Source organism: Harpia harpyja, chromosome 11, assembly GCF_026419915.1.
Source record: "Harpia harpyja isolate bHarHar1 chromosome 11, bHarHar1 primary haplotype, whole genome shotgun sequence".
Lineage (NCBI taxonomy): Eukaryota > Metazoa > Chordata > Aves > Accipitriformes > Accipitridae > Harpia > Harpia harpyja.
The window spans coordinates 11,231,940-11,247,988 of record NC_068950.1 but is presented as its reverse complement, the minus strand read 5'-3'; the positions used below and the strand labels follow the sequence as shown (position 1 = coordinate 11,247,988).

The 16,049-nt window shown below is 54.0% G+C and overlaps 1 protein-coding gene across 4 annotated transcripts in view; it reads right to left on the bottom strand.

Moving 5' to 3' along the window:
- Positions 1–16,049, bottom strand: part of TNR (tenascin R) — an 81,601-nt gene that overhangs the window by 64,665 nt on the left and 887 nt on the right. The gene's annotated exons all lie outside the window — the stretch shown is intronic.

Below are 16,049 nucleotides of genomic sequence, written 5' to 3'. Positions count from 1 at the left end.
ATTTTTAGAGCCATGCCATAAAAAGAGCATTTAATTCTCTTAAGGGGAGGCTTGTTCCTCCATGAGACATATAGCTGTCAAAAATGCCTACATGTATGGGCAAGATTTTCTGCTTTTCGCTCTGCCTCTCTCCAGCTTTCCAACACCAGGACATCCCTGCATCTTCCCTGCAGTGCCAGTACCCTAAAACCAGCAGAAAACCCCACTATGAGTGTTAATAGGAGCATTGTGCATGCTATGTGTGTATGCATATATATTTTGGAGCATCCTTTTGGGGTGCAAGATGATGCAATTAATAGAGCAGCCCTGTCGGGGGCTCATTTAAGGGTCGAGGGAAGGCAGCATCATGTTGGGTTACAGTGCCTGGCTGCTGCTGGGAATTAGCACCAAGGTGCCACTCACTTTGTTTTGAATAGCTCCTTTGACTTGGGTCGTAAAATTAATGTCTGAGCAGCTAGCTGGGAAAATAGGAAGCCGTATAAAGTAACTCAGTGTTTGGTGGGGGAATTGAGATGAGCTGCATTTGGGAGATGCTGGGTTTTGATTGTATGTCTTTCCCCTCTGGAGATGCCAAGTGCCCTGGCATGGTGGGTACCACATCCTCATCCCTCTGCTCTGCACCCCCAGGTCTCCCTAACCCCCAGCTCCCCAGTACTGATCTCATCTCGCTGCTTATTTATCCACCTTGCTTTTCTCTCAATTCCCCCAACCCATAGATAAACATATCTAGCCCTCCAGCAACTCAGTCCCTGCTTTATTCACTGTCTCTTCTTCCCAGCCTCTACCTTGAGCTCCTGGTTAGAGCTTCACTTATTTATATTCTTAACCTTTGCCTCTCTTTCCCCTGTCTCTTTAATCTGTGCATCAATCTTGTTTATGACCCCCATCGCGCTGTTCATCTCAAGTGCATTACCGGCATATTAGATGGCCCCATCTCTGTGCCCTCTCTCCTAAGCCATTCTCAGCTCTAGCTCCTCCACACAGCAAAGTATGGTGGAAGAAGACCCTTTGGTGCAGGAGCATGAGGTGCAGGAGCTCAGCATCCCACCCTGGGGATGCTTCCCCTCTCCAACACAGCTTTTGCCTCATTTTTGGGTTAGGCTTTGCCCTGCACGTGGGCATCAAGAAACCTGCAGCTGGCGAACACACGCAGGGGTATCCAACCTCCTGCATCCCTTTGCCCTGGGATGCTTGAGGCCTGGCCACTCCACAGAGAGGACAGCAGGTCTGAGGAGAAAGCCCACATTTCAGCGATGCTATGAGATTGGTACCTGGGGCAGCTTTCCCAAGCTTCCCAGCAGGCAAAATTCAAGCCCAGAGGATCATCAGCTGAACATCCTCAACACATCGCCCTTTTGCTACACCCCGCTGACTGCTCCGGCACCACAGCTCCGTGCCTTTAATCGACCTCCCTATTCTCACCCCATCACTGCATCCTGTAAAGTTGCCTCACAGAGTCCAGCATGGCTCTGCCTGTAATTTTTCTGTCTCCTCTCCCTCCCCAGATGGTGGGAATTTTCCTCTTGCTGATTCACACCTCAGTTGCATCATTTTTTTTTTAGAGCTGACACTGGCCACGCTCACCCCAGGGAAAGGCTAAAACCCCAAGCTGCTGCTTCGGAGACTGGCCCTCTGCCAGCCACGTGCTGCTGACTCAGCCAAAAACCTGCACCTGTGCTGAGCAAACCCAAACCTCTCCCACCATTGGGGTCAAATAAGGGAAATTTTGGGGGTTCATTTTCTCCCTGCTGCCCTATGCCCAACACTGCGCTTCCAACCGAAGCCAACCTCTGAGCCATTAAGGTGGCAATAAAAAGGTCGAAGCCCTGCAGGCATCACCTGCATCCCTGGTGGGATGGAGCCATTTGCAGCCCTGGAAGGGTTTTGGGGAGGAGGACCATCCAGATCCCCCTGCAGGCACCTTTTTGGGGGGTTCAACAGATGTATTGGGTGTTCATCTCTGCTAATTCCTCCTTGCAATAGTCATCTCTGGGGATTTCCCCCTCCACTCTGTTTCCTCCCGCCTCCCTCCACATCGTGCCCTGGATGGATCCATTCCCTGCAGAGGGTTCTCTTGCCCAGTGGGACCAGCAGTGACCCAAGGATGCTCAGCCAAATGGAGCATCTCATGCCATGACGGGCACTTTTGATGGGCTTTGCCATTTACTTTCTATCCTGGGAGGCTGTCTTTTATTTTTTTGCTGTTAAAAAGGCTCAACAAGCATTCCACCCAAGCTACCTCCTTCCCAAACCCCATTAATTTCAGCATCTCTGCCAACCTCCTTTCCTAGCAGTAATCTTGCCTCCCACCAGTGAAGCATAGTGGCACTACGCAAGACCTCGCTGCCCAAGAAGCAATTCCAAGCAATTCCAAGTAATTCCTGCTTGGCAAAGGGATGCACTGACCCTTGTGATCAGCTCAGGAGCGCTGCTGCCCACTCAGCTCGGGCAGGGTCCCTGCAGGCATCTGGGGAATGTTTCTCCGAATCCCGTATTGCTGAGGAATGACTGATGGGCACCTGGTTCCCCCCAGGACGGGGACGAGGGAGCAGCCTGTGGGCAGACTCCCACTCCTGGGTGGGGAGAGCAGGATGCGGCCCATCCCTGCCTTGCCCTGGGATGGTGGCACATACCTGCAGCCAAAGCCCCTGGCTCAGTGCCCGTGCCTCAGTTTCCCTAAGCAGAATGAGGAATAAACAGAATAAGGAATTGCCTAAATAGACTAAAAAATGAAATTCTTCACTTTGGGACTTTGCCTTCTCATTTGCTAAAGCAACCGGAGAAACCCATGCAGCTGCCCTGGATAAACCCCTTCCTGGCTGGGGGGTCTCTACAAGTAGAGAGCCCACATGGGGTGGAATGAGTTTGGAAGGTCTCAGCCACACCAATGTGCTCCCCTGCTGCTCTCCTGCCGGCAAAGACTGCCTGTCCCCTGCCCGCACGCTCAGTCCAGGATGGGAAAACCCCACCAAGCTGCCTGGGCCCAGCACAGCTCTGTGTCCCCAGCGGTCCCCATGGCCATGCTGGAGGACATCTCCCCTTTCCCTCATCATCCTGGTGAGCCCAGAGGATAATTAGTGAGTAATGAGCCCCACAGTCACAAAGTCAGTGTGGCTTTAGCTTTGGCTGCTTTGCTGCTGTGTAAATTACAGGGAAATAGGAATTTTGGCATTCAGCTGCATCACCATCATTAGAGATAATCAAGAGGCACCCTGACGAGGCTGCGGGGTGCAGGGAGGCAGGCAGGGGAATGAGAATATAGTAATTACTGGGTAATTACAAAGCAACAAGGGGCGATTAACGCTGCTGGCCTGTGATGTAGTGGGGTGGCACTTGCAGCCGTGGGCTTGGGATACCGCAGGCCACCAGCGTGGCCACCTTGGGGACTGACTGCAGCACGGGGGGTTGCGGGCAGCTGCCAGGCTGCCTCCAACCCCGACAAACAAGAAGTTAAAGCTTTTCCTGATGTGAGCAGGAGCTATTTACTGGGACCAGCTTTCACAGGAGACAGGGAGCTGGAGATCTGGCTCTGGACTTGTCCCAAGTGCCATTTTTCATACCAAATACACCAGGGCATAAATGGAAGTTTGTTCCCACCCCTGGCTGCCACCTTTGCATTAAAACATTTGCTTCCAAGTGACCATGAGGGACAAGGGAAGGGAGCAGAAGGGATGCAGCTCCCTGGAGATGATGGTCAGGGAAGGGCTGGTGGTACCCACATGTGTCACAATTTTGCAGTGCCTCTGCCAGGTTGAGCCCAGGGCTGGGGCAGCCGCAGCTCTGGGGGAGAGAAAATTGCCAAGCGCTTTGCAAAGCCCTGGAGGTGATGCAGCAAGACAAGAAGCTCCCTTCCTAGGAACAACCCAGCACTGGCCACGTAATTGGGGTGTCCCATGTGCTGTCACCCATTGAGCCCTAGGGATCCCCACAACTCAGGAGTGGAGCCCAAGCCAGCAATTAACTGCATTTGCACCTCCGATCTTGTTTGGAGCAAGTGCTTTTATCAAGGTCAAGCGGCAGGGAATGTATTTCTGTAGCTGTCTGTAGGATTTGGGAGGAAATCCCCCTCAAAAAGCTGATTTTTCACTCCAATTTAATTCTTAGCCTGTTGAGGATGGCCGGTGCTCCCTCCTGAGTCTGCTCTGGTTCTGGTCTGGAGCATCCCAAAGCATCCCACCTTCAGATGCAGGAATTGTCCCTGGATGGCTGTCAGAGTCTGGGCACAGCTACGTCAGTGGCTTAGTGGGACTCGAGGAGGATTAGACACCAAAGGGGTTAACAAGAAAGAATAAAAGCTTAGAGGGGATAAAAGCCCCTGGCACACTGGGGCACGAGACAAATACTAATTGCCCGGGGTCAGGGAGGCAGTTTCTCTCCAGGAGGGTGATTTATGACCGTGGGTGGGATGCTGCCTTGCTGGAGCCTGGCACACTCGCAAATTGGTGTGGCTGCAGCCAGCAGCCAGTGCTGTTCCCTAGAAGCAAAGACAAGATTTTCCCCAATTTGGGTAGAGAGACATGGAGGTTCATGTGCAAAAAGTACTCATAGGTGAAAATAAGTTTGAAGAAAGCATTCCCAGCTTGGCATCAGTTAATGGTTCAATTTATACCCCAAAGAATTAGATCTCTTCTAATTCCCTTGGTGTCCTGTTTAATACGACCCCGAGTGTTGGCATTGACCAGGTAAATGATGAATCCTGCTGGTTTCTGTGGTAGGGCGTTCCCCAAAGACACTTATTTTAGGAGGAAGGAAGCACACGATGTACTGGATCTCAGCAGCCTCCTCCATGCCCACTCCGCAGGTCCCACGCACGCATCCTCCCCGACAGAAGTGGGCAGCAGGAGCAGGCAGCCCAGATACAGGCAGAGGGATGTGCCGCCTGCCCCTTCTTCTTCTGCCTCCGGGAGCCGATTTGGGGTCCCTCCCACCTTGTCACAGCTGCTGGAGGACAGTCCTGCCAGGTAGGTGGGGTGGACCACGCGCCCCAACACGACAAGAGGTCTGTCTGCACCAGGTACAGTGGAACCTAAATTCCTGGGGCGGGGGAATAAATGCCACCGGTGCCTACCCACTGTGCTTGGTGGCCTCATGTCATGCAGCAGCTTATTAAAAATCCATCAGAGGCCAGGCTGCCGCAGGCCATATGCCAGGGCAGAGGAGAGATGTCGGTGCTGGAACCATCTGGACATGGTTTGGGGGGGGGGGGGGGGTCCCTCTGCCTGTCCCACCGGTGGTGTGGGTTGGAGCCTTCTCTGGGATGGCGGCACTGGGGGATCCACATGGGGCTGTGGCATCACCACCCTGCCTCAAATCCCACTGAATTTGGGAGAAGAGCATTTCGCTGGTGCTGGGCCAGGGCTTGCACATGCAAGGCTCATCATCCACGGGCTGCTGAATGGCCTCCTAAATTCCCCCTCCCCGCACCCAGCCAGGCTGCACAGGACCTGGGTATGAGTGAGCCTGCCAGCAGCACACATACGTGCGGGATGCAGCGACGGCGCACACGTCCCCTCGTCCAGCTGTATTTAAAATCAAGATAATGCCTTATTCTTCTCTGTGGCATGACTGCCTCCCTCTCTGCTCTGCTTTACCCTGCCTGGGGCAGAGGAGAAGAGGTTTGCTCCCAGCTGAAGGGAGGCACACGCCTTCCCCAGCTCCCAAGTGATGCTCATCGGGATGCTCATCCTGCTGTTTGCACAGGACCCAGGTGCACAATGCCCTGGTGATGTTAGAAATCCATTTTCCTTGGCTAGATCTTGCTCTGCCATCAGCTTCATGGGATCCCGTATGAGAATTTCTCCTCTGGTTACACTGGGACCCGAAGGGGATGTGCAAGGGCAAGACCAAAAGACAGCGCTACTCCTACCCGGGAGCCGAAATATGGACTGAGGCCAGAATACGGATAAGTGAGAGTTCACCTGGGATTTAAGGGGTATTTTTAAGACCAGATGTAAAACCCAAGCCCTTGCTATTTACAGTCATTAAATGTCCCCCTGTTCATTCTGCAAAGGGTAGGAACATTAACCTGCTGGCCCAGCCGCCCTCCACTAACTGCATCCCCATCACACAAATTCCCCTGACATTTGAAACTGCTCTTTTTTCCAAACCCTCTGCCTACTCTTCCTTCCCAACCCAACATTTTGAGGCTGGGCATTTGCTTCTTGTCTTTCCTGAGGATCTTATAGCATAAATGATGTTACGGAGGAAGAAGAAAAGACCCATTATCAAAGCATCAGGCATAAGCACGTCTCCATCACGAAGAGATTAATTTTTGCTCCAATTAACACCCTAAAACTGCAGGAAGAAGCCATCCATCGGGCAGCAAGAGGCAGGCGGGCAGAGCATCACCCTTGTCAGGGCTCACCGCTGCCTCTTCTGCCTTCGCCACCTCTCCTGCCAGCTCCTATTTCCATGGAAACCTGCCCTCCTCGCTCCTTCCCCTGCCTGCATTCCCGCTAATTTAAGGAAACCAGTTGCTTTCTGCTCCCGGAGGAGTTGCCTGGACCAGCTGGAGACATCCCACTGGGGCAGACAGCAATGCCCCCCTGCCCGCCGGTGCCTGGCAGCCTCTGCCCACTAACAAAGCTCAGGGAGGGGGGGTGCGTATCCCTATTTCTGCTCTATGGCAGCTTGGGCAGGGAAAGGCAGGATCCCTCCTTATCTCTGTCCCTTTCATCTCTTCTCTCTCCTGGTCCTTCCCGTGGCTGCCTTCCTCCTCTCCCAACCCTCCTTATCTCTCCTCCCCCTGTCCCTCTCACCAGCTTTGTTTACATCAGTAAAACACTTGTCCAGGTCAAACATGGTTTCCTGATAAACACATTTCCATTGATTGCTGGAAAGAAAAATCCTCCAGAGCAGCAGATTCTTTGCTCTGGGGATCAATAATGCCTCAAGATCCATCCTATATCTTGCCCCCAGCCCTCCAGCCTGGTGAGGAGGATGTGTTTTGGGCAACCCCATAGAGTGGAGGCAGGAGAGACCCCCTCCTGCAGGTATGTGATCTAAGATAAGACACCCGAAGCAGATGATATATGATATAATGCACCTATAAATCCACCTGGGAGACTGAGAACAGGGCCGCAAGGGCTGACCCCTTCCGTGCTGCACCCATGGGTGACAAACCACCTCCAGCTGCTTCCCCAGGCAAGGGCCCCAATGCGTCGGCACCTGCACCCATGTCCATGCACGCAAGCCATCGCATCCCGCTCCTCTTCCCTGGGCTTGCCCAAGCATTCCAATTTAATGTTGAAATCAGGGATGCTCAGGCGCTGCCAGGGCTCCTCCGCCGAGCCCCGCGGATGGGGACGGCAGGTGAAGCACCACCGTGCAGTGGTTGGAGTCCCGCAGGCTGCTAATGCACTTGTGGTGGGGAAGCTCATGCATTGCTACAGCAAGTGATTTAGCCGTAAAGCTGCAATCGATAAAGAGAAATTTAAGAAGATTAAGCTTTCTGCCTCTGCTGCCAATGAGATGCTCCCCATCGGGGTCTCCCCTCCTGGACAGCATCAGCTGCTGCAGGACCTCATGGGTGAGATGTGTGGCTGTGGCTACCCACCAAGACCCCCCAGGTACCAGCAGGGTTCACTCAAGAGGCTTTTTTTAGACTAAAAATGCTGAACGACACATAATCTACTGTGCCAAATGATGCTTCACCCACCCATCCGATCAGTGGTTTGCCTCTCTACAGCACACACAGGGTGATGCTGGGAAGCATCACAGCCCAGTAAGCCTCGCCATTTGGTGTGGGGAGAAAACAAATTAAATTATGATAATAAATAATTAATGATAAATAATTAATAAATACATAAAAATAATAAATAATAATTTGGGTTAGGAAGAAACCAGCCCAAGTGCTTTGTATGGCCCCTATAAACCACCGGAGCCCTGACCCGAGGGAGCCAGCCAAACGCTGTGTGGCAGAGCATAAGGAGCTGTAATGAATTCGGAGTTTCCACGAGGCTTTAATAAAGTCCTTCTGCAGAGGCTATTAAGGGAACTAAGACGAGAGGTGAAAGTTTGTTATGGATCAGAAATGGTCTAGAAGACCGAGAAAAAGATAAAAGAGCCGAGCAGTGATGAAGGCATCTGATGAGGTGGAAAGCCTGGGACATCTACTATGGGGCACGTGCCCCACAGAGGAGGCTGGACTGCTGTGGGGGCTGCAGGTGGATACACTGTGCCCATCCTCAGGAGCTGGCTAGGTTTTAAAGCAGAAGCTAAACCTCATTCATCCCCGGTGTGGGCGTTCATTCAAAACGAAAGCTGCCTTTGATGCTGAAGATGCTGATGCCATCTCCCTCCTGACAGCATCTAGCCTGCGCATTAACAACACAGCCCTTAACCGCCCCCCCCCCCGCTCCCCCCCGCCCCCCCAAAAGGCTGGGTTTATCCCAGCTAAGCCTTACCAATGCTGCCAGGCACCCCGCCAGTCAGAGCCCGTGTACCACAGCTCCATCACGGATTTTCACCTAGCTCCATCCCACTTTTCAACCCGCATTGGCTTGGGGGGTGCTGTGGAGGTGCCATGGGGACAGCCCTGCCTCTCCTTGGGGCACCAGCTTTGGGTCTACCCCTTGCTGGGAGGGAGAGGATGACCTTTCCCAAAGACAAAACAAGCCCCTGGGGTATCCAGGAATTGAGGGGGGGTTACACCCCACCTGGCCCCCCCAATCCCACCCAGCTTCACACCTCTGAGCCCCTGGTGTGAGGGCTGCAAACCCCCAGCGCCTCTGAACCCCTGCCCTGCTGGGATGGATTTTTTTAATTGGATTGTGACAAACATTTAATACCTAATAGAGCTCACACCAGCACAGTTAATTAAGAAGGTGACTAATCCAATTCACTCGTGGGAGCGCAGGAAGAGAGGAACAGGAGGGAGCCTGCGTGCAGGGGGGGCAATGGTGGGGAGGGCACATGAGATGGGGAAAAATCAGCTCAGCTGCTATCACCCTTCGTTTCATTTTGTGTGCGCACAATAAACGATGAAGAAGGACTTTTCTCCCCTGTTTTCTCTTCCTCTTGCAAGCACCGGAGCCTCTGGGTAAATGCTGAGCTGTCGCAGGCTCTGGTGAGCATCACCGGGGTACCAGCCGGGGGAAGGGTGGAAATTCATGGCAGGTCAGATGCTGGCACCTGAAGGCTGCTTGGGGCTTGGCCGTAGAGATGCCCATAGCCCAGATCTTGCTCTTTATTTCAAAACACCCCCCAGCTGGTTTTCCAGCTCTGGATGGGATGCTGAGACCCGGACACCCCAGAGCATCCCCCTTCCGCACAGGATCCCCCTGCAGGGCCGGTCCTAGGCAAGTCAGGCTGGCAGAGCCAGCTGTGGCAACATCTGTATGCCACTCACTCCCTGTCCCCCTGGAGTTGATAAATAAAACAAGTGGAGTTATTTTGGCCCCGGGGACAGGGTTGTCTCCCAGAGCACAGAGCTGCTCTTTCTCCTTCTCTCCGTGGCGCTGGAGTTCATTGTTATTCCCCAGTGGAGAACAGGACGTGGATTGAGCCGAGGTCCCCATCTGCAGCGGAGAGCCGGAGAGAGACTCTCTTCATATTAGCGCCTAACGGCATCAATAGCGCTTTTAAAAGAAGCCCCAGGGGGAAACAAAAGGCCGGAGCAGGGAAGAGCATGCGGGCGAAGCCGGGGAGGGATGGGGGGGACAGGGACAGAGCCAGGGGAGGAGGGGGGGAGCAGGATGAGCTGGAGAGGAAGACAAGGGGGGAAAACAGAAATGAAGCAGCTCCCTATAAACCATGTTTCCTACTGAAAACAGGGCAGCTGGAAGACCTCGGGATGCAGGCGGCAGTGCCACGAGGGCTGGGTACCAGGGATGCTGGTAATGTCACCTGCCTCCAGCGCAGCCATTGCCCATTGCCACCTGCCCAGCAGGGAAGCACCCTGCACGTTAATCAGTGTCCCACTGCAATTAGTCTTCACCACGCAGGCTAGTGAAAGGAGATGCCTTGTTAGCAAAATGACAAGTGGATGGGGAAAAACTGGGGAAGAAAAAAAAAACAAAAACCCAACCCAAAGGAAAACCAACCAACCTCTGCTGGGGTATGCTGCCAGCCTAGGGCCAGCAGCACCCATGGGCAGCACCAAAAGCACCTGCTGGGACCCCATCAGTCATCCCGGGGTGCATGGGGCAATGGATGCACATCAGCCAGACGTGGGGAGGAGACGATGACGGCATGGGGTAATTAATGAGGAATTACATGGAGGGTCATCCCTCCTGCGGCCAGGAGTGAAGAGTCCCCTGGGGCGCTCCCGCATCATCTCCCTTGCAGGAAATAATTACTTAAGTTAAAATTATTTACTAAATGAGGCGATTCTCAGCATGCTATCTTGGAGCCGTTTGCCTGGTTTACTTTGTTACTAGTGCTACATAATAAATTAACTGTGTAATTAAAGATAAGTTTAATGCTGATGCTTTGCAGAGGGATTTTCTTTTAAGTCTCCGTGCAAGTATAAGCATCTCTTCTAAAAACACACACACGTGAGTGTTGTGTGAGGAGGGGCCGAACCCTGCACCGTGGCCGTGGGCAGAGACAGGCAGGGCCAGGCAGGGCACCAATCCCCCATGACAAACATCAGGTCCCTTTAGTGCCAGCGTGTCCTCTTGGGGAGCTCCCCCAAGGGACAACGACCAGATCGAACCAAATCAATCTGTGTTTTAATTACTGGCCGTGCTCTCGCTGCAGGGTTGCTGAGCCGTCTGCAGTGTGAGCTCAGCCGCCAGCAACCAAAATCACCTCCAGTGGAGCTCTCTGCTTGTCCCCCACGTTATTTAGCAGGGATGTGGATGGTGTCCATCAACAGGACCTATTCCTGGCCACAGTGCTTGGCAAGGTGAGGCTGCAAAACCCTGCAGGTATTAGAGGACTCATCCACCAAAAAAATAAGGAAAATTAAAAATGCACTTTAGGAATCCACGTTTTCAGTGATTTCTGCTGGCTTAACATGATTTCAGCCAAAACGAAGGAAGCCAGTGGGGAATTGGCTCGAGAGCTTCGCCAGGAAACATTTCTCTGTTGGAGATGATGCTCTAGGACCGCAATGGTGGGACTTGAGCCCTAAGGGTGGGGACCACGAGGGTCTGCGTGACGCAGGGCACACTCTGCTCCTCTTGCTTGCTCACCCACCCTGCACCCACCACCCCACTCCACCACAGCAGAGGCAGGGCTCGGTGCAGGCAGGGCTCAGGGGTCACCTCCCCTGCTAACGATGAGCTCGGAAAGCCAAAGCCCAGCCTTTCCCCATGCTGGCTGTTGGTGGGGGCAGCCATCGCCGAGTGCCTGCCTGTGCCCGCTGGCAGCCCGGCAAGGTCCAAACACATCGGTATCGATTCAGCAATCAATTTTCAAATCCCAGGCAGCCAGGCCAAGAAAGAGTAATTACGCCAGCCAGCCGTTTGCTCCAGCTAATGTGAACAGAGCAGCTTTCCCTTGGGACATTGCCTCGCATCCCATGATGAAGGGCTCTGAAACAGAAAGTGGTGTCGGGTGGGCAGAGTTAAGGCTGTTTACCTTCCTCCAGCGAGGATATTTGTACCTTGGAGGGAGAACCAGCACCCACTGGAGCATCTCTGCTCCCCAGGCACCTCTCCAGCCCCGTCCACCATCCCCAGCCCTGCATGATCCCAAGTGGGATCTTCTCCCCAAACAAGTGAGAGGAAGAGGAGGGAGCGGCCCTGGGGATGAAGGACAGGAAGCTGAAATAACTTCTCCCTCCCATGGTGCCTCTTGTGAGCAGAGGAGAAGGAGAGAGACACAACCCCTTGCCTCCGCCAGCCCCCTCTCCTGGAAGACAGCCATTACCAAAGGGCATTTCTACACTTGTAGTAGTTACATGCACTTCATTTCCCTGAAGCGTGGGTGATTTTGAGATCTCCTTCAAAAGGAGAAGGAGTTCCAGCTGGGCCAAGGGAAGCAAGGTGGGTTGGCAACATCCCACACCCACACAGATACCAATAAAACACCCCTGAATAATTCCTCTAATGATGACCCACACAACCACACGCTATCAGGAGGCTTCAAATCTTGTCCTCCCATGGTGGCTTGCTGCGGAGGACAAGCGCTGGGGCTCTGCCTGCCCTGGGAAAAGAGATGGGGAGCAGAAATACCTGCCAAAAAGCCCTTATTTAGCAAAAAAACGAAGAGAGGGACAGGGAGAAGGCCCTAGGTGGTAGCTGGGATGGGTCCTAGCTTGTCCTGGGACACACTGCCCCCAAACCCCAAGAGCTTTTAGAAGAAAAATGTTCAGATGAAGATCTTGGCTTGCCAGATCTCCTAGAGACAAGGACCTCAGTGAGCCCATACCACCTCTGCTGTCCTTTTTGCTGAGGGTTTGGAGGGGACCCGGACCCCTTCCTACCCCCAGCCACCCCAGGGAGCGTGTGGGGAGAATTTAGCATCCCTGGGATTTCCACCCCACTGGCAAATCTGGCAGCAACTAGCCATGGGGGTATCAAACCCTGTACCTGTGAGGATCCCCAGCATGGGGAGGAGGAGAGGGGACGTGTGACATCCCACAGCTGTGACACCTCCACCCGCCCCATGTTTTCCCAGCCTCCACTGACTCGGATGCTTACGTGCCGGCTTATTAAAAGCATGTTTTACTGAAGGTGGCTGGTTGAAGCCAGGAGACACCAGCAAGGCAGCTGCCTGCATCTCGCCAGTGCTGCTGCCCCATGGATGCTTTACTGGGGAGAAATGTTCTGTCTTATGGAAATACAAGGCTTTGACATTGCAAAGCATCAAGGAAAATAGAGGGGAAAAAAACCCAAACAATTACCTGGGGCTCATCAAGGAGCTGCCGGGAGAGATTGTGAAGGGTAATTATAAAGGGAAAATAAAATCAAGCTCCCAGATGAGGATGACAAGCTGGGGGGACTGGGAAGGCACAGGAGAAGAGGGGCTCCTGGCAGCCTGCAGGTGGGAAGTTGACGCTGAGATTTTGGCGAGCAAGGATGTTCCTTTGAACGTTAATTCGGTCGGAAAACTCCCCAAGCAAGTCCCAAGGCCAAGAGGCGGGTGGGGACGTGATGTCTCAACAGGCAGCATCGAGCCAGCTGCTGGCTCCAGCTGCCTGTCCCTGGGCTGGATCAGTCCAACTACTCCAAACTTTGGGGCTATTTCAGGGAATACCATCACCAATTAATTAGTGCAGGGATGCTGCTGTCCCAGCGGGAAGGGGTTCGCTTGCCCATGCTCCAACCCCTTCCTTTGGCCAGGGAATAGCGGGGAGAGGTCCTTTCAATCTCCATAAAACCCAGTTGAAGCAGCATCCCTCGAGGGCTGCAGGAGTGGAGGCAGCCCATGGGGACAATCTTTAATTAAAGGTCAGCTGAAATGGTGCTGGGCACCCCGGGATTCGTTTCAGGCACATCGGTAAGGAAGGCTTGACCTGCCTTGCAAGACATGTGAGAGAGCGCTGGGGGGGAAAAGATCCCTTCCAGAACAAAGGGACGGCCAAACGGCACCTGCCGAACCTGCCCCATATTTTCTATTTTATTTTTTTAATTCCCTATCCTTATCTTTTCTTATTTCCTTATTTTATTTCTTGCACAGCGAGGGTGACACTGGGCTGAGAGCAGTGATGTGGGTTAGGGGAGACCGGGAACTAATCGTGCTGTCAAACAGGTCCCATAGAGACCTTGAGCTTCAAGCACATAATGCCATCAAATTTAGCAGCCGCCTCCCAGTAACTCCAGCCAGCAAACTGGGCACAGGTTAGAGACCAGTTCCCAAGAGCTGGGAGGATCCAAGAGGTCCCAGGCTTTGCCCTAGCTGGGATTTTAACACTGGCCTGGCCATAGGATGCTGCTTCCCTGGCTGGGACCACCCTATGGGGAGAAGCAGCATCTAACAACATTGACATTTTGTTTCTCATTACAAGCACAATTAAAAGAAAAGAGGATTACAGGCGATGGCCGCATCGTGTCCCCGTCCCTTGGCTGCCACGCGCTGCCTTTCTCTCTTCTGCCTGGGCAGTTCCATCAATGGATCGACTTCTTCCCCTGCCTAATTTATGGCTCCTTTATGTTTGTTTATATAATATGGTTAAATATCTACTTTACACCCTGCATACTTGTACTTGCTAATTAGCATTTTTCTCGGCATTTATTGCATTTGCTACGCACTCCGGCAAGACGAACGGGAGCAGGGAGAGGGCTGGGAGCCCCACAGACACCCTGCGCCCAGGGCAGGAGCCGCAGGCCCCAGCCCACCCGGTTTGGGTGCCCATCCTCCCTGAGCTGCAGATGAAGCTGTAGGCAGCCAAAGCTGTGGCTGTGTTGGGGAAGAGCTCCTGTAGGATTTATTTCTGCCTCCTAACACGGTCCTTGAGCTGCTTTAGGGGGGACTGGGGAGCCTGGAGCATCACTGTCAGAGGAACAGCAAGACATCTGTGGGTCCACCCTCCAAGGCTGCTGCCCTGCAGTGACAAATTATCCCTGCAGCCTTCTGTCCTCACCTTGCTGATGCTCAAAGCCACCTGCTGAGTGCCTCCGAGCGGGTTTGGGGTGCAGGGCAGGGCAGGGAGTTCTCCAGGCGGGGATGGCTTGAGCCCCCCTGTAACCCACAAGCAGCCCTGCAGACACGGGGAGCCCAGTCTGTCCCTGCCCACAGAACTGCCTCCACTCGCCAGGAGTTGAGCCCAGAGGAAACCCCAACTTCAGCCCAAACCAGACCTTCTCCTCAGCCTTGGTTTGCCAGGATTTACAGTGAAATCCACCCCCCCCGCCCCAGCACCAGCATGATGAGCCCTGGCAACCAGCACTGTATCTTCCAGTCCTGGCAGTATGGATCTACATACAGTTCCATACCACCCCAGGACCCAACTCTGCCCCATAGCCCTAGTAAAAGCCCCAGCTCCCAAAGAGTCACCACCTCTTGCTGCGCAGGTACCCCGGAGGGGGCCCTGCTCCTCCCAGCCCCTCTCTCCCACCAAGCCAGCCTGCCCAGCATCCTGGCCTGGGGGTTCACACCCCATCGCTGTGAGCACAGACCTGAGAGTCAGATAAACAGCCAGGCTCATGCTCCACCAAAGGTGCAGGAAAACCTTCCTCTGACTCCTCTGCCTGCCTGCCCAGCCTCCTTCTCCTGCCCGTTCCCTGTGCTGCAGTTTCCCTGCCTGCAGACATGTGTCCCACAGGGGTGCGATGGGGGGGGGGCAGCCACAGGGATGTGGCCAGCAGAAAGCAACCCCCCCAAATCTGGCCCTTCCTTGAGACCCCAATGCCACTGCAGGAAGGGATGTCTAGGCTCAGGTGACACAGGGAGAGAAGAGCTTACAGCAGCGAGATGCTTCCCATTTCTAGCCAGGAGCGCAGGATATAGGGATGCTTCTTTCCCTCAGGCTCCGCAGTGCCTTGGCGAACCCCTTGCCTCTCCAGGATGCATCCCCCCCCACCGGGCTCCTCCTCCTCCTCCTCCTCCTCTCCGGATGGATGGATTCTGCCAGAAGCTGTAACAGGTAACTGCTAACGAAGGATGCCTCATTAACACGTGCCTCAGAAACACCCTCATGTCCCTTCTTCCTCCAGATGCTGGGACACCCCTCTGCTCAGCGGTGACCTGGCCAAAAGAGTGCTCCGCTCCCTGGCTTTACAAGTTGCAGCTCAGCACAGGCTCAGGGAGCATCTTTCAGTCCAAAGCCCTCAAATGGCCCCTTCCAGGGGTCAGGTCTCCTAAAAAAAAGGCACCGTCGCTGCCCACAAGGTATTCTTGAGCAGGCAGGAAAGGAGGCAAAAATCACATTCAAACTTTGGCAAATGGAAGCAGAAAGCTGGGGTTAAGGCTCAGCAGAGAGCATGGGTGGTTTTCGTGTCCATCAGCAGCATCTACGGGCAGACGGCAGTCGTGTGCGGGAGGGAAAGGCTGCGCAGTGTTCCTTCCACCCCGCCTGGAGTTAGGGATGCTGCTTCCCCCGCGGCTGCCGGCACGGCCCTGCGGGGCATCGGGCTGCGCTCAGCCCTTGGCAGGGGGGAGCCGCGGGCAGGAGGAGGGAGGGAGCGGGGTCAGAAGGAGAGATGAAGCATGGGCTTGAC